Genomic DNA, 21649 nt, shown 5'->3' with positions numbered 1-21649 from the left:
CCCAATCCCTGATTTTTCCTAGAGTTTTTTCCCTTTTGATGAATACTAGGAAGATATGAAATGAATGGAGAAAAAAGTGAAAAAAAAAGGAAAACTCAAAAGAGTCTCACTTCATATACAGAATTAATTAATTACTTAATGAGAAAGGGTTTGAAGATAGTGCCTCAATTATTAAAGTTCAGATCTTTTGTGTACATCCACTTTTTTTTCAGTGATCTGGGGCAATTGGACCATCACCCAAGCATGTTCCTGTTACTTTTGGTGCTGGAGAGACTGTATCCCTCCCTGATGGATGGCACCTCTTCTGCTCTCAGCATTGTACCTTTTGTTCCCTTCATTATGAGGTAGTATCATCCTAAGTGAAAATACTGGGGGTGGTCATGGGAATTTTGTGAGGATATTTTAGTTTGTTTTTATTTCAGAAATTATTATATAATAAGAGATGTTAATTAATTAGTTTATGTTTTTCCTTGGGAGGGATCTTGTATATACAGGAGCAGGAGGCTTATTGCCCCTGTCCCAGACCACCCTCCAGTGTTTTAGTGGAAGGTTCTTCTCTCATGGGTGCACCCACTGTGTAAGTAGTGTTTTCCTTGGAGACCTGCCTGCTAATGGGTGTGTGGTACTGATACAAGGTACTCTTTTGAAAAACATAGCCTGGGTATTTGCATTATCCCTGTGTTGAGCTCACCCAGCATGGTGCGGACTTGCTCCTGGCATATAGCCCCTGTTGAGCAGTTCAAGAGGACATCAGGACACCTGGTTCTTCACTTGGAGGAATGTGCTAGGGCATGCAGGGGTGGCTTGTTGATGGCAATGCCATGTAGTACAAGTTCCCACTCATCTCCTTCAAGCTTGGAGTGCCTAAAAAATGAAACATGAACATAGAATATGCATGGAATTCAGAAACAGGCTTTCCTGCTTCGGGAGCCCATGGCCCCAGTTTTCATTTTGGATTAAACACCACAATAAGCAGGCCTTCAAAAAGTATTCACATTTTCTTGAGAAACACTCTGGAAGCCTATAGTACTGGTTAACTTTTACCTTTATGCTTTCTTCTTGACAAAACGGCAACTTCATTTTATTGTATCCACTGAAAATTGAAATGGACTTGGAGCAGAAGGATAAGAATACCAAACTCAAGAGAGTGTGTTTATTATTTATGTGGTGCTCTGGGTTCTACTTCTGGTTTCACAGAGCCGACTTATGCAGTTTATTGTGAGAAACCATTAAACATGAGATTCTGATGTGTGCTAGCTGTGGCCATTTGCTTGCAACAAGTCCTGGCTGTGGCTCTGTTATCTTTGATCACAGAGATGACTCACTCAAGCTGGTTTTGTTTCCTGATACACAAAGTTACCAGTCTCCTTCATTCAGCATTTGGTGATTCATTTTAGGAATTTGGGTGGTCAGTTTTACTTTCAGGTTCCCTTTTATGACTATCTGGGGGAAAAAACCCAAGATATAGTTTTAGAAAGTTAATGTAAGGGAGAAACACAGAGAATCCCAGTGTACATTACAAACAAAAATATGCCATGGAGGGCTGGAGATGTGGCTCAAGCGGTAGCGTGCTTGCCTGGCATGTGTGCGGCCCGGGTTCGATCCTCAGCACCACATACCAACAAAGATGTTGTGTCTGCCGAGAACTAAAAAATAAATATTAAAAATTCTCTCTCTCTCTCTCTCCCCCTCTCTCATTCTCTCTTAAAAAAAATATGCCATGGAACTTGGTCATCAGTCTGTGTTGAAAACATTGTTTGCAGGAGTTTTTTTTGTTTTTTTTTTTTTTTCTTTTTTCTATCAGACTATGATGTGTTGGATCCTGGAAGCCACAAATTACTGCATTAAAAATATCTTTCTAAACTTATTTGTTTACATATAATCAGAATGCACATACTACTTATTATCTTAAAAGCAAATATTATATACAACAAAATTGCATTAATATAGAAAATTTAAATACTACTTTGGAGCTACTGTACTTAGTGTGTTTTTTAAAAAAACAAAAACTAAAAAGACACAAAGTAAGAAGTTTTTAATCATATTGTCCTGATGAAAATGTTGTAGTCAATAGTTGCTTTCTGCCTGAATACAGATTTATAGTGCACCACCAGAGGAGAAGCTCTGCAGTGGATTCCTTAGTTGGTCAGTAGGCTGGGATTCATTGAGGGTACGTGTGTCATAAAGCAATGTTTCTCAAATTTTAAGTTATAAAGATACCACTTGGGAATCTCATGAATTCTGATTCAGTAGATTCTGGGATGGGCCTGAAAATCTGCCTTTCAAACAGACTTCCAGGTAATATGATCCTGCTGGTCTAAGGACCACACTTTGAGTAGCGGGATTACATTTGGGATATTAAACATCATCAGTGTCATGTACACAGAGACATTTAATAAACTAGACAGGAGTAGGGTCACACTTGGATGTACTTGGTTAGGCTATTTAAGGAGTTTTATAAAAGTAGATTTTGACTCAGGAGTGTAGAATAAGCAAAGATGTATTCTGAGCAGAGAGGTCATTAGAAAAAAGCCTGCTTTTTTTTTTTTTTTTTTTGTTTACCATGACTTCTAGAGGAGGAGTTTTCACTCCTATTTTTCCCATTGAGGAAATTGAGGTTCAGAGAGTGAGCCAGTTGCAGAGTTGAAATTTGAACTCAAGAGTGCAGGGCTTTTCAGGAGTATTATATGTACTCTTTCTATTACACCAAAATAACCAGCTCCCTTTTGAGTTGCCATGCACTTAAGCCACATTGAATGTGCCTGTGAGGCTTGAATGTTATGCAATGAAGAGAGAGTGAAGACTATGTCTCCAGTCACTGCATCTGAATACAGGTTGTTTTCAGGGTGTATCCATTGGTGGGATTGCGCATCATTTTGCTTTTCCAGTACTAAAGGTTAGTTGATTGGGTTTATCAGCCATATGTAATCAGACACACATCTGTGGGATGGTGGTCCATGGCCAAATACACTCTTGTCCCTTGAACATCTACTGTGGTAAATGGAAGGAGCCTAGATTAAAATTAGAATATCCAGTTCTGAGTAGCATCAATTTGCTATAGCAACAACCTATGCTACCCCAAAATGTTCACTGGGGAGATGAACTATAAGTGGATCTTTAAAAAATAGCAAATTTGATAAAACTGCACACATTTGATTTAATGACCTCAGAGAACATTACTCATTAAGAATGTAAAAGATTGATTATGAATCCTATTATTCCAAAGCAATGTTTGTGGTTCTGATGAAGACTGAGCAGTTTTGATTTGGGGTAGCTGTTGAAAATATGGATGTACACATGGGAAATAGGTGGTATTTTATCTTGATAGCATCCTTAATGGGAACATAAGTACTTAGAAGAGCTCTCATTAGACCCAAGGATACTCTGAATCTAGCTAAAGAGAAAATTTTCAGGTAGTGGGAGTTGCACAGTTGCTTTGACCATACTAAAGTGAATCCTACAATGCAAAGACGATTAAAAGCCTAACAACAGCTTTTATTTCCCTTGATTTATGTATGCTTACCTGCTATTTCTATCCTCTCTGCATTGCTAAGTACCATTTGTATTTTTAGTCCTTTGTTCCACATTTAAGAATATATCCAAGCTTAAGGTTTTTGTTGTTGTTGACTGAAATCTTAGAAATCTCTGGTTTGGATTTTCTAGTTGCGTGTATGTGCTTGCGTGCACACAGTTATAATTGTTGCAACATCTTAGGACAGAAATAATAATATTAATCCCAACATCTTGTTTACAAATTTTCTTTAATCCAGTGTATTTTATGTGCCTGATGTTTTGCTGGATCCAGGTCCGCAGTCCTTTAATATATTGATATGATAACTCCGATTTAGGACTATTCACCCTTCAGTTGAAATACCACAGAGCATAGTAATTCATGTTTTCAAAGGAAATGTGTCTGGCTTTGTGACACGCTCACTAGTGCCCACTGTCTGGGGCTTTCTAGACACTAGAAGTCTTTTCAGAGACTAAAATGTCTCCTGACATGCATCTTTGAATTCCTTTTCACAGGCAAGTTTCAAGTTTCCCTTGAAGAACTGTAAGAAACCACATATGCCCCAAACCTAGGATCCTGGAGTCTTGAACAGAGCAAAGACCCAGGACTCAAAAGACTGGGTTCTGTCCAGGTTCTGCCATTTACTAGTTGTGACACTTGGACAAAGCTCTTTATTCTCTGCAACAGCCTGGTGATCTGTTTGAGGGAGCTGGGGCAGTTGGGAAAGTGGCTCTGTTGCTGAAAACTGAAATTGGAGCATCTGATTAATATCTGTGGAGAAACTCTGTCGTTGCCTTTCATTTGCTTTTGTGGTTGCTTTTAAAAGGTCTTCCCTCCCACCCTCAGCACTACACCTTTGGGCTTATTTTCATTACAAATGACTTTCAGCACCTCTTTTTCCCAATCCATTTTAGTCATTGTTCTCTTAAAGAAGTTTTCAGTGAAATCTACTCTTTTTCTGACAAACACTAAAGTACAAATAGCAATACAGTCTTAAACACATGGTATAGGAATTACCTATAGGGACCTATGTAGTAGAAACTTGTTTAGATGAAATATGAAAATCTAGCTGACAAAGAATGGAAAAATACATGTTTTATGTATTTTTAAAATATTTCATGGAAACTTCCTCTCTTATAAGAGAGGAAGGTGGGAATATAAAAATTGAGAGAAAGGATGGGAGAGGAGGGGAGGTGTAGTGGGGATAGGAAGGGCAGCAGAATAGAATAGACATTATGATTGATGTATGTACATTCCATGTATGTATTATGTGTCAAATTACATTCTGCTGTCATGTATGACTAAAAAAAAATAAAAATGAATCGTATGGTTAAAAAAAATCCTCTGCAAGATTACAACCCTCCCCCCCAAAAAAAATAAAATAGTTGATTTTTTTTTAAGATTGTGTCATTGGGAAGTAATATTGACTCTTGTTTTGTTTTCTTTGAAAGTTATATAATTCAGGTATTACCACTTTAGTCCTTACCCAGGCTATGAAGTGAAACAGTTCATTTTCCACGGTAGTGTGTTGGGGCTTTTGCAGGAGGCAGTAGCTGACTTCTTCTTCTATTTGTGATTGTAACACTGGAAACTCTCCTTCAAGATTGCACATCACATTTCTACCGGCCATATTCCCAGCATCCTTGTAGATAAATAAAGGACAAGATTTTTTTTTTTTTTTACAGAGAAATAAAGAAGCAGAGTGGCTACAGCACTGCTGAGCTGGAAGTCAGAAAAGTCCTCATTTTCTGTCCATCTCAGCTCCGGATCACCTCCCCTCCTCTATAGCCTTTGTTATTAAACCTCTTTTCTTGCCATTCATCACAACTGTAATGTGCTATCATGCTCAGTCTCCCCAAGTAAATCTTAATCTCTTTGCACACAGAAATAGTTGTGGGGTTTCTGTGTTTTTTTGTGGGTTGTGGTACTTTTCTATAATTTGTTCAGGTTTGGATGCAGAGCTAGACAGAGTCACGTAAAAATGAATCAAATTTTGAAATTGTGACTTTTTGTCTGAGCAGTTGTGTATCTCTGAAGTACACAAGGGATTCCTAGTCCTACTATATTAGAGCCACATTTTGTATCTCACTGGTTACTAGTTATGTAGAAAAGAGGCCCTGATAAGTTTCATATTTTACCTAGCTTTTGAGGAGTATTATGTTCTAATATAAGCTCTGACATTTTGTTTATATTGTGACTTCCCCTCTTTGACCCTGTTTCCTTTTCTGTCAAATTAAGATATTGGCCTTGTTGTTACCTAGGTCTTCTCTGGCCTCATGAGCCTGTGACCTCAGACCTTCCTGGACTGTAAACTTCTCTCCCCTGATTGCTTTTTAGGGACTCCTGTGGAAGCCCATCTTTCTGTCCCCTGCTGCATGTTTAAGAGCCATATGAGAGAAGCCTGGATTGATAAGAGTAGGAGAGGGGGTATTTTTTCTGTTTAAAATCATAGAATTATAAGTAAGCCAAAACAGGTGGGAAAATCCTCTCAGATTAATGCAGCTTGAATGGAAGACTCATGCAGGAGAGCCCTGTGTGCTTCAGGCTATAGATCAGTGTGATGGGAATAAATAATTCTGCTTATGAAATAGTGCTCCTAAGTTTGCTTATTAAGAAAAATTTTAGAGAGAGGAAGGAGTTGGTAGTATAATGGAGAGAGAGGGCACTTCCTTAAATATATTTCTTCAATATTCAGTTGATAAATGTGTATATGTAATTTACGTAGGGCAACAATGTATCCTTTCAATGCATGTATACATGTATACAGAGTTAATAATCAGATCAGGGTAAGTGGCATATCCACCACCTTATGTTTCTTTGTGTTGGTAACATTTAAAATCTGAGAACAGACTTTTTCATCCTGCTTTGGCATGTCTCTGCTAATAAACTAGAAACTCCTGAGGCTAGAAAAGAGACATTGTGGCCTATGAGTGAGACCACATACCTGTACCCAGATAAATGATGTGCAAGTGAGCCCAGAATCATGTCAGTAATTTGAGGAAAGTGTAGGATGGGAATGTTATGCCTGGGGCCTACAGAAGGATTTTTCAATAGAAAGGAAAATATTTTATTAATGACCAAACCAGTTGTGTTGATATCAGACTGGATCATTAAATGTATCACTTGCTGAGAACTAGTAAGGATTCCCAAAGAGTAAGTCATGCCTGAGTCACCTCATTGTTAATGGGATTACTAGGATGGTGGATATAGATAGTGCAGCTTTATTTAATATTTGATTTACTTAAATGAAAACAGACTAGATTGCATGTTTATCAAATTTGTGTGTGAAGTAAACATTACAGGCAAGGGAATAGAAAATCAAAATAGTTTTCAAGCATAGGCATGACAAACACAATTTCAGCCTTGTGGCCGTTACCTCTGTGTGGCTATTACTTCTGTGTGGCTGGAAGGGAAGGGTTCAGTTGAAAGCCATATACTCTAGTTTCCATTTAATTTGTGATGTGTTGTTTTTGTTTGATTGTTTATATGTCTGATATAGTCCATAATTGAAAAGTAATATTCAAAATAGCCTTAGATTGATGGGCTGAGACTATCAAGATAACATTTAATAGAGATATGTATCATATTCTGATTTTTTCAATTAAAAAATCATACACATGCAAAATGAGGGATATCTGGCTTCATGGAAGTTTTTATGAAAAACAACAAAAAAGTCTTGTGGAATGGGATTTCCTTGTGACCTGTGACAATTGTAGTGTGACAATTGCCACTTTTTGATAGCAGAGGCAATAATCCCCCTGAACTCCATTGCTTAAACTAAACCCCACATTATTCTGTTTATTATTCTGCTCTGGGATCCCCATTTTAGAAGGGTCATTGATAAACTAATATTTATCCAGGCGAGGTGACCAACATAAGGAGGAAGCTAAACATCTGGAAATCATTAGAATGGAGAAGACTTAGAGGCAACGTGGTGATTGTCTTTACATACTTGATTGTCTTTACATACTTGAGGGCAGAAGGCACACAATTTCTTTCTTTCTTTTTTTTTTTCCTTCTCGATAAAATAGTTGGAGATTTCAGCTTTTAATATAAAAAAGAGTTCTGTGAAAGTCAGCCTTCTCCATCAAGGACATAAAAATTTTCCTAATGCTGAGCTGTCCATAGTGTTTGAGGAAAACTGATCATACGTTGAGAATATTTTCTGAAGAGTTTCTGCAGTGTGTCTGTATTTGGGTTAGATGACTATCCAAGGCATCTATTTGGGATGTCTTATTTCAAAACAGTGGAACCACTCAGAATTTAGTAGATTCTAAATGGGCAGTGAATTACATGTTAGAATCTTCCTTTAATGGAAGCATATTTGATGCATATTTGCAGATTTTTAAATGGATCTTCAGTTTCCCAAAGAAAGGGGTGCAGTTTTTAACATGGCCTGCAAGGTTATGGTGATCTGCTCCTAAATGGTGCCCTCCAGGAATTAATTCACCTAAATTTAGCTTCTAAATAACTTCTATAACTTTGTTCTGAAAACATTTTTTGGCCTATGTGATGTTATGTCTGAAAAGCATTCCTTATTAATTTAATTATCTTTTTTTTGTGTGTGGTTGCTATATTTTTCTCTATTCCAGATATTGGCTTAAGCCACATTTGTTTTCTGAGAAGCATAAGAAACATCTGAGTCTTTGAGAAGTTAGAGATGCTTTTCTGAATTGATTGAAATAGATAACTCTTTGTGGTCCAAACTTACCAGAGGAACTTTTTGAACGGAGATCCCTGCAGAGAGAGTAGCAGAGTCCTCAAGCCTTGCCCATTACAAAAGTAGAAACACCCAAGAATAGGGCTTTCCCAGTACTGTTAATGTAGAATATCCTCTTCCCCCAGCATAGAATTCCCAGACTCCACCCTTCCTGTGGTTACCACTGATTTCCAGGAGGCTTAGGGAAACAGGGTACAGGAAATGAGTCTCTCTACACCATCCTCATTTGCTAAGAGTTGTTGGTGAAAGAAGGAACCTGCTACCTCATCAGTCTGGAAACCCTGACCTCTTGGTTTAAGTAGTGTGACTGTGTGACACCAGGCCAGGCTTTGGGCCAGATGTCAAGGTGAGATGTTCATTTCTGCTCAAGGGGTTTTCAGTTGCTCACTCTTCCTCTTTGCCTATAGACTAAATTGTGCCCACTCTTTTTTTTTTTCCACAGACATGTCAATGACCCCAGTGTTAGTTTCTTTGAGGCTGATTGTATCACAGGGACATATATTTGAAATAAAGCCATGAGACTTTGGTGATGGCATTTTAGGACTTAAATAAAGAAGACATAGAAGCAGCATTTGGAAGGTTCTTTCCCAGTGCTGGTGGAATCACTCTGGGCAACTGTCTACTCTGCCTCCTTACTGTGGCTCTGCCTAGTTTTTATTGGGAGAGCTGTGCTTGTGGCCTTCCGAATTCTATGTAGCAGTAGCTGAGGTTCAGCATGTGAAATGAAATCATGTTTTTTGTATTCTATGGCTGTTTGCATAAAAATATACTCTGTTGTCTGACACCAATTTTTTTCCCCTCTCGGTTCCTAAAGAGGGCCCAGCCAATTTCATCTCTGACAGATCTCTTTAAGACCTTTTTCTAAGTATGTCTTTGAGCAAGAGGAATGAGGAGTTCACCTCTTATGGAATGCATTGACAAAGCAAGCTAGAAAAACAAAACTTGTAGGGAAGAGCTTTTCTTAAATGTTATCTGTTACTTTAACAGGCCAATTCAGGTCATGTTAGAACAAGTTATTTGATCTGCAAACAATCTCATTCTTAGGTGAAATTTCTGACAATGATGATAATCTGTGGCCTATTGCTGCCATTCACTCTAAAACTTAGAATCCAATCAGTTGATTGTTGGCTAAACATTTCTTGTGTACTTAGTGGTGTTAGCTCTTGGGCAAAATGCTAAGTAAAGAAAAAGGTCTTCATCCTCAAAAAGAATATCCAGTCTAGCTGGTGAGATAGAACAACAGCCTATAGGCCTGACCATGTATATTAACCACTTCCTTATAGGATATCTATCCTAAGGATAAGGCTTAGTGGGTTCCAGAAAGTCCAGAAAGCTTGCTCAAGTAGCAGAGCAGGGGAAAAAAGGAAATTCAGCTTGCCATCTCGAGGACTTTTAGAAGTCACTCATGGTGATTTCATGTGAGAACAAAGTCAGGCCATGCACTCTGCAGACAGTGGGGCCCAACAAGGGGGAGATTGTGATAGAGCTTTATGATTCATAACTTGGAAGTCATCATAAAGAGCTTTGCTTCCACTTGAACCATGGGTGACCCAAGAAATTCACAAAAATAAATGGCTTATTGTTTAACAGGAGAAACCATTGATATGGAATAAGAACAGTATTTGCCCCAAAGATGGCATTTTACTCTTGTGGGAATACTGAATAGTAATGGGGGAAAGTTTAAATTTAGTAATATTAAAATTTTTAAATGCTTTAGCAATATTTTTCCAAAAGGAACTGTCATTTTCTTGGCCATAAATATTTTTTCAAAAATAGTAGACAAGGTGCTCAGCAGGCATTTTAAATTCTAACTTAAGGATTTCACAGTACCAAGTTCCAAATGCTGACAATATGCAGTTTTTTTATCCTATGTAGTAGGGATCATTTTAAGTCCAGAAGTATATATGTATATTTTTCTTTTCAAACAGATATGAATTAGGGAATAAATAGGCAAAGATTAATTATAGTAGGCTTCAAATGAAGACATGGAAAAATAACATTATAGTATGTTTTGGTTATCTTTCCCTGACTGGCATAGTTTTTTTCTACTCTGCTTCTGAGTCTTGACCCTTGCTAGACTATAGTACACCCTCCTGCCCAACCTCATTCTCAGGGGACAAGTTCAAAACCCCCACTGGTGCCTGAAACTATAAAGTACCAGATCCTACGTGTACTATGTTTGTTACTATAATACCACACACTATAGCTGTAACTTGAATTGTGGCAGAAAAACTAGCATGAATTTCTTTTTTCTCTCTTTACAGTTTCACAGGGACTACTTCATTTGTTCTTATCATAAATCTTACCACCAACCTGATTATTCTCTTTCCTTATTAAGTTGAGAACTTCTACTTTTTAGGAATCATCTTATCTTGGGCATATCTGAATTTCAAGCATCACTGTTGTTATGACTTGAACACAAGCACTCATTACTGCCATGGTCAGTCTGATAAGTGAGGTGGCTGGCTGTTCACAGGTGGGTAGCATCTATATTGTGGATATGCTGCACAAAGGGCTGACTCACGTCTCTGGTGGAACAGAGCAGGGTCGAATGAGATTTATTCATGCTATTCAAAATGGTACACAAACTAAAACGTATCAATTGTTTATTCCTGGAATTTTCCATGTGGTATTTTTGGGCCATGGGTAACTGAAATTGCAGAAAGCAAAACCTCAGCTAAGCAGGGACTCCTTCATTTATAATCTAGTTAAAACAAGCTTCATTAGTCACATTGGCTGGACTAGATGCATTGTGACCTGCATGCTTTTGCTTGTTCCTCCTTAGCTTATTTTTCTCACTCACCTGGAACATTGAGACATTCCGCTGCTTGTCTCTCTCCAAGCCAGTTACAGACATCCTCTTTTTTATAGTATATGTTCTCTTTTTTATGTTTATGATCAAGAAGTTTATTTATTGGCATTGGAGAATGTTTGCACTATTGCATGACTACATGAATTGAAAATATGTAAAATATATATGAAATTGGATGGGCCCCTCTCATGAAAGAGAGAAAAGAGTAAATGGTCATAGGTCAGCATTAATAAGCATTTGTTTCACCATGTGTTCTCATATTACTTGAATTTGTGACAATTCTTCATCACCATTAAATATATTTACTGAGGGCCTGTTCTGTGCCCTTGTCTAACATCCTGGGTCTCATCTCTTGTTTGAAAGAGAAGAGAGGTCTGCAGTCCATCTTCTGTGGTCAGATGTTAGAAAAAGTTCTGTGTTCATAGGCTCCTACTTCCTCCCCTCCTAATCATTCCTCAGACTACTGCAGCCAACTCCTTCTACCACTGCGCTGAAACTGTATCTAGAAAGATGAAATTGTAGTGACCTCCTAGTTAAAAAAGCCATTGGATGCTTTGAAGTCATCTTTTTTGGTTTGTATCTGGAGTTGACACTATTGCAAACTTCCTTTCATATGATACTCTTTCCTCAGTGACCTTCTCTGGCCACTTCTTTCTGCTTCCTCCTGTTGCCTTTCAGACATTGATGCACCTCTTTGTCCTGCCCTCAGCCCACTTCGTTTTCGATCTTATGCACTCTGGAGTTGCCACACACCTACACTGATAAGTCAATTCTAGATCTGGAACTCATAGAATCAAATGAAGCTTGCCCACCCCCCCTGCCCCCCCCCAACTGGGAATTAAACCAGGGGTACTCTACCACTGAACCACATCCCCAGCCCTTTTATTTTATTTATTTATTTTTTTGAGACAGGATCTCACTGAGTTGCTTAGGATCTTACAAAGTTGCTGAGGCTGGCCTCAAACTTGAAATCCTATTACCTCAGTCTCCCAAATCACTGGGGTTATAGTGATGTACCACCTATTGGACAGCTTCTTCTGCCTGTGCCACAGGCACCCATAAGTTAGCAGTTTCAGTTACCTTGGCACACTGAGGGCTGAACATCCAGTCCTCTCCTCGTCACATGTAATGCCTGACATCACACTCCATCCACCTGGCAGAAGTTCCCTTCTCCAAAGAAAATGATGGAATCTGGACTCACAGAGGCTTCTCCACCGTAACTGACTGCTCATGCTTGCTTGGTTTTCTTTTCTTTTATTCTCTTCCTTCTCTTCCTCCTCCTTCTTCTTTCTCTTCATTTTTTTTGTCCCTCTAGTGCTGGGAATGGAACCCAGACCTGATGCCTGCTAGGCACTGTACCTCTCAGGGGCACTCCACCACTGAGCTACACGCCCAGCCCTCCTGCCTACTCAATAACAAAGGAACATTTGTCTTTAAAAATATATATATCACTTTCTTCCCAAAGCCCTTTAGGGAGTGTGAAATGATTTTTTTTTTCTTATATTGATTATCATCAGTTTGAGGTAGCAAGTGGCAGGCATTGGTAACTTTCTTTGGAGATAAAAAAAAAAAGATGACACTCCAGAGTCCAGAAGGAATAAATCTAATGTGTCCACAGTGAAAAAAATGACTGTGGAAGGAGTCAGGGACTATGAGTCACTCACTCAACAGATATTTATTGGGAACATCAAAGTGTCAGGCACTAGAAAAATGCAGTGTTGAGTCAGACCCAGGGTTCTGTCATGATGTGCTGTGACACTTCTTGTCCCTATCTTTTGTACTCTGATTTTTTTCATCCTAATTAGTGATTAATGAAAACAATTAGCAAATGTTTACCATGGGCCAGGCACTGTTTTAGAACCTTACACATACTAACTCATTTAATCATCACAAAAGTCACTGTGAGCTTATTATCATTGTTATTATTACTGAGGGAGGGCAAAGGCTGGGCAGAAGAAAATTTAGAAATATGCCCTACCTCAGTCTGCTGGTAAGTGATAAGGCATGGATTTGAATCCAGGTGATCTGACTCCAGAACCCATCTGCCACTGTCTTGGCTATCCTAACTCCTCACCCCATAGCAAGTCCTTCCACTAGCTATCCATGATGCTCTGTGATGTAAGACAAGCTAGTTCTCCACGTGCCAGAGTTAACCTGTGGTTTTGAATAACAAATATTTAGACTTTTCTTTCTTGAAACACTTGCCCCCTTGGGCATTGCATTGGCAGTGGTCTCTTTTTCTAATCTGAAATCCACAGAAAAAAAAGAAAAAGTTGCAGTTAGGTCCAAGTGGTTTTGACAGGTTGCTAAATAAAACTGGCTTAACTGAAGTTCTGAGAATTTCTTACAAAAGAAAATTTCCTTAGTATAGGAAATCATGGGTCATTGCAGTTATAAGTGTCTTAGTAAATAGAAAATGTGGCTTGAGGCTAAGAAGCATAAAATCTTAATGAGATTATTTGTGGGTTGCTATTTATGCATATCTTTTAAACCATTAAAAAATGTTTCCTGTCTTCAGTGTGTCATGTTAAGTTTCCACTGTTGAAATCTTACATAATTTTTGAGAATCTCCAGAGTTGCTAAAAGGAAAGAAAAAAGCAATAGTAACAAAAATTTATGTAGAATTTGAAATTTACAAAGTACTTTCACATACAGTAACCTTTCTGATCATCCCTGTTTTTATTCTCTTAGAAAATAGAATCACAAGGCTTTCAATGAAAATTTATAAAATTACCTATGTTTTCTTATATGGTAATTCTGAACTGATTTGGAAAAACTCAAATCTGAATCAGTGATGTGTTTAAATTACTAATGTTACTCCAAATTGCAGGTAGTAACTTTGGGGAACTTCTCTGACAGATACATAACAGGAGCATTTGGCTGATCGTAAGGTCTATGAAGTGGTTAAAACCTCCTTTGGTTCCTTAGTTTTGAGTTTTCCTTGTGCTTAGTCCCACTTCCCTCCTTCACCAACTTGAGGTGAGGGCACACTGAGGGCGAGGTAGGCTCCTCTGAGGCTTTTGGCAGCAGGGAGAACACTTGGCTAGGCCATTTGTGCCCCGACTACCAGCTACAAGAAATCAAAGATTTCTCTCAGCTGTAGATGAAAACTCTTAGACACATAGGAAAATTTTATATTTCTATATAAATATCATATGTGTGTGTGTGTGTGTGTGTGTGTGTATGTATATATATAGTTGTAGATGGAAACAATGCTTTTGTTTTTATGTGGTGCTGAGGATCAAACCCAGGGCCTCACACTAGGCAAGCACTCTACTACTGAGCCACTACCCCAGCCCCCATAGGGAAACTTTAGTTCAGCCTTAGAAAGAAAATTAGGCATGACCCCAGTAGTGAGATTTTTCTGCTCAGTATATAAAGTGAGAGCATTAATAAAGTATATATTTGTATGAAAGGTGCTGCTCTACAAATAAATCTGCTCTTTTTTGATTATTAGAACTGTACAGGAAGAAGTCATCTGTTTTGGCATAAACTATGGAAATATATCTAGGTAGCCAAGGAAAAACTGAAGTGTTACTGAAGGATGTGTCACACAGAAAAGAAATAATTTTCAAAGCAGTGGCTGGAAACTTTTCAAACATGAATCTAGGGAGTCCCTTGAGCTGTCTGTGTGGGTGATGGGTGAGTAGTATTGGTTTGGTTCTTGCCGGGCTACTTATTTATTTATTTTCCCACAAAGATTCCTTCTTTCCTGTGAAATGAGAGTTGAAGGTGCAGCTCCATTTCGGTGAAGTAGAATTCATTTATACTTACTATAACTTGTATAAATCTAGTGAAGAGAAACAGGTTTTCTTGCTAAGCTTCAGTATTATATAATTAATATAATACAATTATTTTCTTTAACCTTTTTTTAAAAACTACATGATTTAAGATATTTAAGAATTTAATTCATAAGAGATTGAAACTGGACATAGGAGAAAGACTAGAGAAGGATCAGCATTCTGCTACCTGGTTGAACACATCTCTAAAGTGGCAGCCTTAGAATACCATGTCCTGGTAGAACTCCCTATTGAAAGCCAGCCAGCAGAGCCACTTCTTTATGCCCTACTCCTTACCTGAAGCACTGTGAATTGTCACCAGGGCCCTGAGTATGAACATAGGTTACTCCACAGGATTGCTACTCAGCCTGACAGAAGGGAACTAGTGTCACTGGGCAATCCACACTCTGATTTAGAAAACCCAGGCTGTGGGTTTGGCATTGGCCAGATACCCTGGCTCAACCTTGAATAAATATTCCTGAGGCCTAAATAGGATAGGGAATTCAAAGCCCTATTTTTCCCAAGTTCTTCCATAACCAATCCATGGCTGCTTGTTGTGAGATTTAAGTGGAGAGGCCAGGTTTTGGAGGGGAAACAAGGCGTCATTCTTTACTATAAATTAATTCTCCCATACAGTTCCCTTTTCTCTTAGAAGTGAAACCATTAGAGGGGCCAGATCAAACCCACTCTAGTCATTGACCAGGGCCAGCTTTATCACACACCCTGCCCAATGTAGTAACAACCTGTGTGAAATGACTTGAGAAATCTTAGGCAGTGCCCTCTCCCCACCCAGATATCTCAAATGCAGCCTTCATCTTAAGCCAGGTCTTAAAGACTCAGGTAGACTTTTATTCTTTTAGTATTTGGATTTCATCCCTTCTAAGAAAATGGACATCACAGTGGGAGGTAAATGACTTTTATGTTATTATAGTCACTTATGCCATGATATAAATTAGTTTAAGTTTCTTTGGTTTTGAAAGAAAGATAATTAGATGACAATGGGGAGAAGGTGCAGAATTGGAACAAAGGCAGGAAGCACAGTCATCACTCTTGTGGCCTGGCTGAGGACTCTGTGACTTCTTTCCCATTAGAACTTGCTTCTATGCTTTCAGGGAAACAGGGCATCCTATTTTCCATTTACTTCTCCCTTCTGTCAAACAAAGACTTGGAGGTCTTTTTACGGCTTTGACTCTTCCTTACCCCTTCTAGATGTAGTTCCATTTCCTTTCCAAGATGAAAGCATGTCTTTGTCCCCTCCCAGAATAGTTCCAGGCAGCAGAACATAGTGAATCCTTCCAGATAAAGAGGATGCTGATAAAATGCCAGATTGTTATCAGAGAAGCAAAGTGAGGGGAGTCAAGTCCCTACCATTAATTACCTCATTACAGCTTTGTTTATATCCTGTTCATTTGGGGCATGTTTTTCTTGGACAGTTTCTTATCTGTGTTCTGAACTGCAGTCTGAAGTTTGCAAAACTTCCAAAGGTCAGGAAATAGTGGGTTCCTTCTTTGCTTAATGGCAAGGAAGAGAAGATCAAAGTTTCTATCTTCATCTGGAAGGAAATAGACAAATGCTTGGTTTGGGCAGCCTATTCCTCTCCTCAGTAGACAACTATACTGTGCTGATTGAGCTCTGGCTCTAAATATTGAGGAAGTTACCTGGAAATAGAATGGCATTTATCTCTGTGAAGCCATGAGCATCAAGCAGTGATTGTATATCCAGACATTGAGGCTGGAGTCCAGTTGAATCTAAAGTAATACTACTTGGTAGTTTTAGTAAATATACTTGATGCCACTGAACTGTATTCCTAAAAATGGCTAAAATGGTTGACAAAGTTATGTTTCTTTACTAAACAAGTTCATATCTGACCTCATGTTGTTTTATTCGGTTTGGTCTGCAGCGCAACCCATCTTAGCTAACAAGACTATGGACATAATTCAACCCACCCTCTCAGCTCACTGGTGATGTGGGCTTCTGAAGACCAGAACATTGTGTTTTTCATAAGACAAAATCCTACAAGCATGTTATCTGGTAATATACCTGCAGTACGAATTTGAAGAATAAAAGAAAGAAAAAGCGAATAAGAGAATATACCTCATTCTAAATCATGAAACTTAGTTCTTATTAACTCCAAAAGCCCTCGCTCAGAGCTCCAATGTAAAGTGTCTTGTTTTTACCTTGTGTGCATGTCTCCTGGTTCATCGCTGTCATCACTTGAAGTTAGCTGATAAAGTCAATTTGATTTTTGCAGGCGCTTGCTCATATTTAATTTAGTATTTCCTTAGAAGAGGCTAGAAAAATGAGGGACTTAAGGAAAAGTTAAGGTAAATCTTGAAATATATAAAAGCTCACTTTGAGTGAAAACTAATTAAAAACTAGCCCTGGCCTTTTCATAGGCAAGAAAAAATTGGAATGGCGACAGGGGATGTATTCTTTAGGAAATAAAAACTTTGCCAGAAATAGCATGGGTGGTTAAAGGAGTCTGGTGTGAAAGTTGCATCATTTAAAAAATAATATATCTTTACTTTCTTCTTGACTAATGGTTTTGTCAGAATAACTGTTTAGATAATAAATGAAGTACTTTGAAGTGCATAGGGGAATGAACATTTCTGTGCCTTGTACTAACTGGTGATACAGATTATAAACTAAATGATGCCAAACTTCATCAGTTCATCCCAGATCTGCACACTAGCAAGCTTAGTCAAAGCCGTAGAAATCTACTGAGGAAATCATGAAAATGAATGGAATTGATCCAGAATGTTTTAATTTTCTTCCGAAATGTTATATTTATTAGACCTCAACACCCAAAAGTTAAAACAGTATTGAATTTCACACATAGCACTTTATTTGTAATCTTAGGTTAAAGGTTATGGCTTTGGCATGACTGAAGAATAATGACTCATACATTTTACACTGACTTTATTTTATTTCTGATAGGCATAAAGGAGAGCTAGGGAGTAAGATGATAGTGCATTAAGGCTGAATTTATTAGTTGATTGGACACAAATGGAAATACAGAATGTCACTTAATGATTTTTTTGTTTCTGTTGATATTTGTATTTATACTTTGGGTGAAGACTGTGAAATGCTAACTTATACTTAAAATGCAATATAAAATATCTCTTGACTATTAAAATTAGGAGTGAGAATTAACAGTGATTTTTTTTCTAATAAATGTCTCAAACTATACATAGCTAAAATCTTATCATGTGGACATTTTGGAGAATGTGACCAGTACTCTGCATTTAAATGTGCCCCATCTTAAAATGTAGTCATCATGAAATTAATACATTAAGGCATGGTCACAATCCAGGAAAAGACTTGAAGGTAATATGAGTCTCCCCATAATCAGTAACCTAATTAAATGCTAGATAGCTTCAGCTTTACAATAATGTACCATGCTTCTGAACAAAGATAACACCACCACTGAAACTGTATACTTGTAACACTAGTACATTTTTAATTAGTGGCAGGGTACGTGTGTGTGCTCATTTTTGTTTCATCTTTGGACTTTGCACAGCTGTTTCCATTGTGCATTCATTTGGACTATATCCAGTGAGGACAGTCACTGATTTGGCTTGGTTTTTTCAGAATTTGGAATGATTCAAACTGGTTTGAATCAAAGTTACCTTTTTGCTATGGAAAAGGCAACTTTGGGGGGTATTTAATATATAAAACTGGTTTAATCTACTCAAGAAGAAGAGAAAATCTGTTTTACCTTAATAGCTCACATAGAAAATTGTACCACCAAATGCAGATGAGTTTATTGAAGACGGTCCATCAGATTTGGCATCTCTTGGTTGAATAATTTGAGTTGTATGTACACTTAAAAGTAATACAGCTGAATTTCTTTTAATATATATTATTGCTCAATTCTTTGATGGTAAAAATGCCTTAGAATTGGAGTGCATCAGTTTCAATATTAGTGTAGGCTTTTTTTCTTTCTTTCTTTCTTTAGTTGTACATAATACCTTTATTTTATTTATTTATTTTTGTGTGGTGCTAAGGATCGAAACCAGGGCCTCACATGTACTAGGCGGGCGCTCTACCGCTAAGCCACAACCCCAGCTCCTAGTGTAGGCTTTTGAGTTAGAGGCACCTGACTTTGAATCCAGCTTGTTCACTCACTTCCTTTATGAGCTTGGGCAAGTTACTTAATCTCTCTGAGATTGTCTAGAAGAGAGCATGTGGAAGTTTCAGAACATTGTCCTAAAAACATTTTTGGTTTTTAGTTCTTATGTGATTATTAGGACTTAAGTATTTATTGATTTGATTTTTTAAGAGAGCACAAGGAAAAGTTAATTCTGGTTGGAAAAGTTTAAAAGAAATAACTGGAGTTGTTTAATCTGAGGGAGAGAAGACAGGATGTTCCAGAGATAGGGCTAGAGGAAGAGAAGAGAAAAGAAGACAGGATTATACCTCAACTTTTCTAGTGGATATGATAGGATTTTCTTTAAGAACAGTTTCAGTGAGGCCTGACATAAACTGCACATGTTTAAAATGTATAGTTTGATAAGTTTATATACAATCTAAAACCATCACCATCGTCAAGATAGTGAACATATCCTTCACCCTTTGTAGTCCTTACACAGCCACTCCATTGCTGGCATTGGCTGTTCCGGGTTCTGTCACTCTAAGTTAATTTGCACTTCTTTGTATTTCATGTAAATTAAATCATACAGTACGCGTTCTATTTTGTCTGACTTTTTCACTCAGCCTAATTATTTTGAGATTCAGCCATTTGTTACACATACCCATGATTTTTTTTCCTTTTTATCATCAAATAGAATTCCATCATATTGATCTACCATATATTTATTTATGTAGGCAACTGTTTATTTATGTACTCAACCATTTTAGACATTTATCTTGTATCCAATTTGGGACCATTATAAATGAGTTGCTATGAAGATTTCATGTACAAGTCATATTCTAGACGTGCTTTCATTTCTCTAGAGTAAACATACAGAAGTGGAATACCCATTCAACTATATGGTTGGTGTATGTTTAACTTTAAGAAATTGAACAATTTGTTTTCCAAGGTGATTGTATTATTTTACATTCCCACCAACAGAGTATGAGAGTTCCAGTTGTTACATGTCCTAGCCAACACTTCGTGTGCTCGATGTTTTTCATTTTAGCCTTTCTAGTGAGTATGTAGTTATGTCTACTTGGGGTATTAATTTGAACTTCCCAAACAACTGGGGATCTTGACCATCTTTTACATGTGTTTATGTGCCATCCATATATCTTCTTTGTTGAAGTGTCTGTTCAGAGCTTTGACCCATTTTTTTTAAAGAGAGAGTGAGAGAGGAGAGAGAGAGAGAGAATTTTTACTATTTATTTTTCAGTTCTCGGCGGACACAACATCTTTGTTGGTATGTGGTGCTGAGGATTGAACCCGGGCCGCACGCATGCCAGGTGAGCATGCTACCGCTTGAGCCACATCCCCAGCCCCTGACCCATTTTTTTTAACTGGGTTGTTTGTTTTGTTATTTCGAGTGTATTCTGGGACCAAATCTTTTAGGCATAGATTCATTTATTTCTCTGGCATGTAGAACCAGAAAAACAAAATTAAATTATAGCAAGAAGGAGTCTACTTACACAGAAGGAAGTACTTTTTGACTGTGGCAGTCTAAACATGGGCATGGGTCAACCAAAGGAGGATGTAAAACTTTCCCTGGACTTATTTTAAAAAGGGCTGGCTGTAGTCTATTTGGGATACTGTAGGCATGCAGAAGTATGACTCAGTTTACCTAACTGAAGTTTTCATTTGAGAGAAGATATCTTCCCTGGGATGGGTCTCTTGCTAACATCTTAGTATCCCTTGCTCTTTTGTGCTATTTTTTCCAGGCAAAAAAAGTGCAATTTCTTGGGATTTTTCAAGACTTTTCCTGTACTTTATGATTTTTAAAAAGTCATTCTTTCTGATTTTAGCTTGAAGTATTGCTACGAAATATGAGGAAGGTCATTCGGGGCATTAATTAACTTCAGCAAAAACAATTGCAATCTCTACAGAGCAATCATATTAAAAGAAATGCTCAAATTTCTCTCATCCAGCAGTAGCACCAATCATTGTTTTTGCTGATGGTATTGGACAGATTAATTCAACTCTCTGTAGAGGTAAAATAATTAACTAGATTCTAGAGAGGAGGTTTTCTGTGATTAAAGGACTTGGGTTGTTGTGGCCCTTGGATGGGAAGAGTCAGGGGTGCTTTAATGACAGGATTTCAGTAGAGCTAATGAAAGATTTTCCTGTATGTAGAAAACACTGGTCATTTATTCTCCAACTCCACAGATTGCCCAAACTGGAGGATGTTGGCTCCAACTATAAGGAGATTGAGTATGGTTAGTGTTAGGCATAAAATTTTTATTATCAGCATCAATATTATTATGAGATTAAGCAATGGAACAAGTCAAGAGAGACCATGAAGATATGTGAGAATAATAATAATAAAAAAAAGATAGCCATCTGCCTGGACTGTTTAAATGCCCATTGATTTATAGGATCTTGTTATTGAAGGAAACTGTAGAGATCACTTCTCCTAAAATAACCTTTTACAGAAGGGAATATGAGAGGACATTATGTAACTTGCCTCTGGCTACATTGTTAGATACTAATATTTTAATTTTAGGATGTTGCAAAAGTAATCTCACTTAAAAGAGACACAAAGGAAACCATGTGTTTCTGCTTCATGAGAAGGTTTCACATGACCAAAATAGTCCCTTAAAGCTGATGACTTATTATTTTTTCCTAAGCCCATGAAGATTCTGACCTATGTTTATCTTTGCTTGTCATTAAAAATATTAAAGATTTTTATTCAGGC

General features: G+C 37.7%; 1 protein-coding gene across 3 annotated transcripts in view; it reads left to right on the top strand.

Annotated features, from left to right (window-relative positions):
• LOC144373879 (transport and Golgi organization protein 1 homolog) overlaps nt 1–21649 on the top strand; it is a 168719-nt gene that overhangs the window by 56204 nt on the left and 90866 nt on the right. For 2 of the 3 annotated variants that reach the window (XM_078036851.1, XM_078036850.1), the window contains exon 6: nt 213–344. The exons of the other annotated variant lie outside the window; for it this stretch is intronic. The gene's annotated coding sequence lies outside the window, so the exon portion shown is untranslated. The remainder of the gene's footprint in view (nt 1–212; nt 345–21649) is intronic. 3 annotated transcript variants of the gene reach the window in all.

This window comes from Ictidomys tridecemlineatus, unplaced genomic scaffold (assembly GCF_052094955.1).
Source record: "Ictidomys tridecemlineatus isolate mIctTri1 unplaced genomic scaffold, mIctTri1.hap1 Scaffold_52, whole genome shotgun sequence".
Lineage (NCBI taxonomy): Eukaryota > Metazoa > Chordata > Mammalia > Rodentia > Sciuridae > Ictidomys > Ictidomys tridecemlineatus.
Note: the sequence above shows the minus strand (reverse complement) of the source record. Positions and strands in the feature narration are given on the sequence as shown.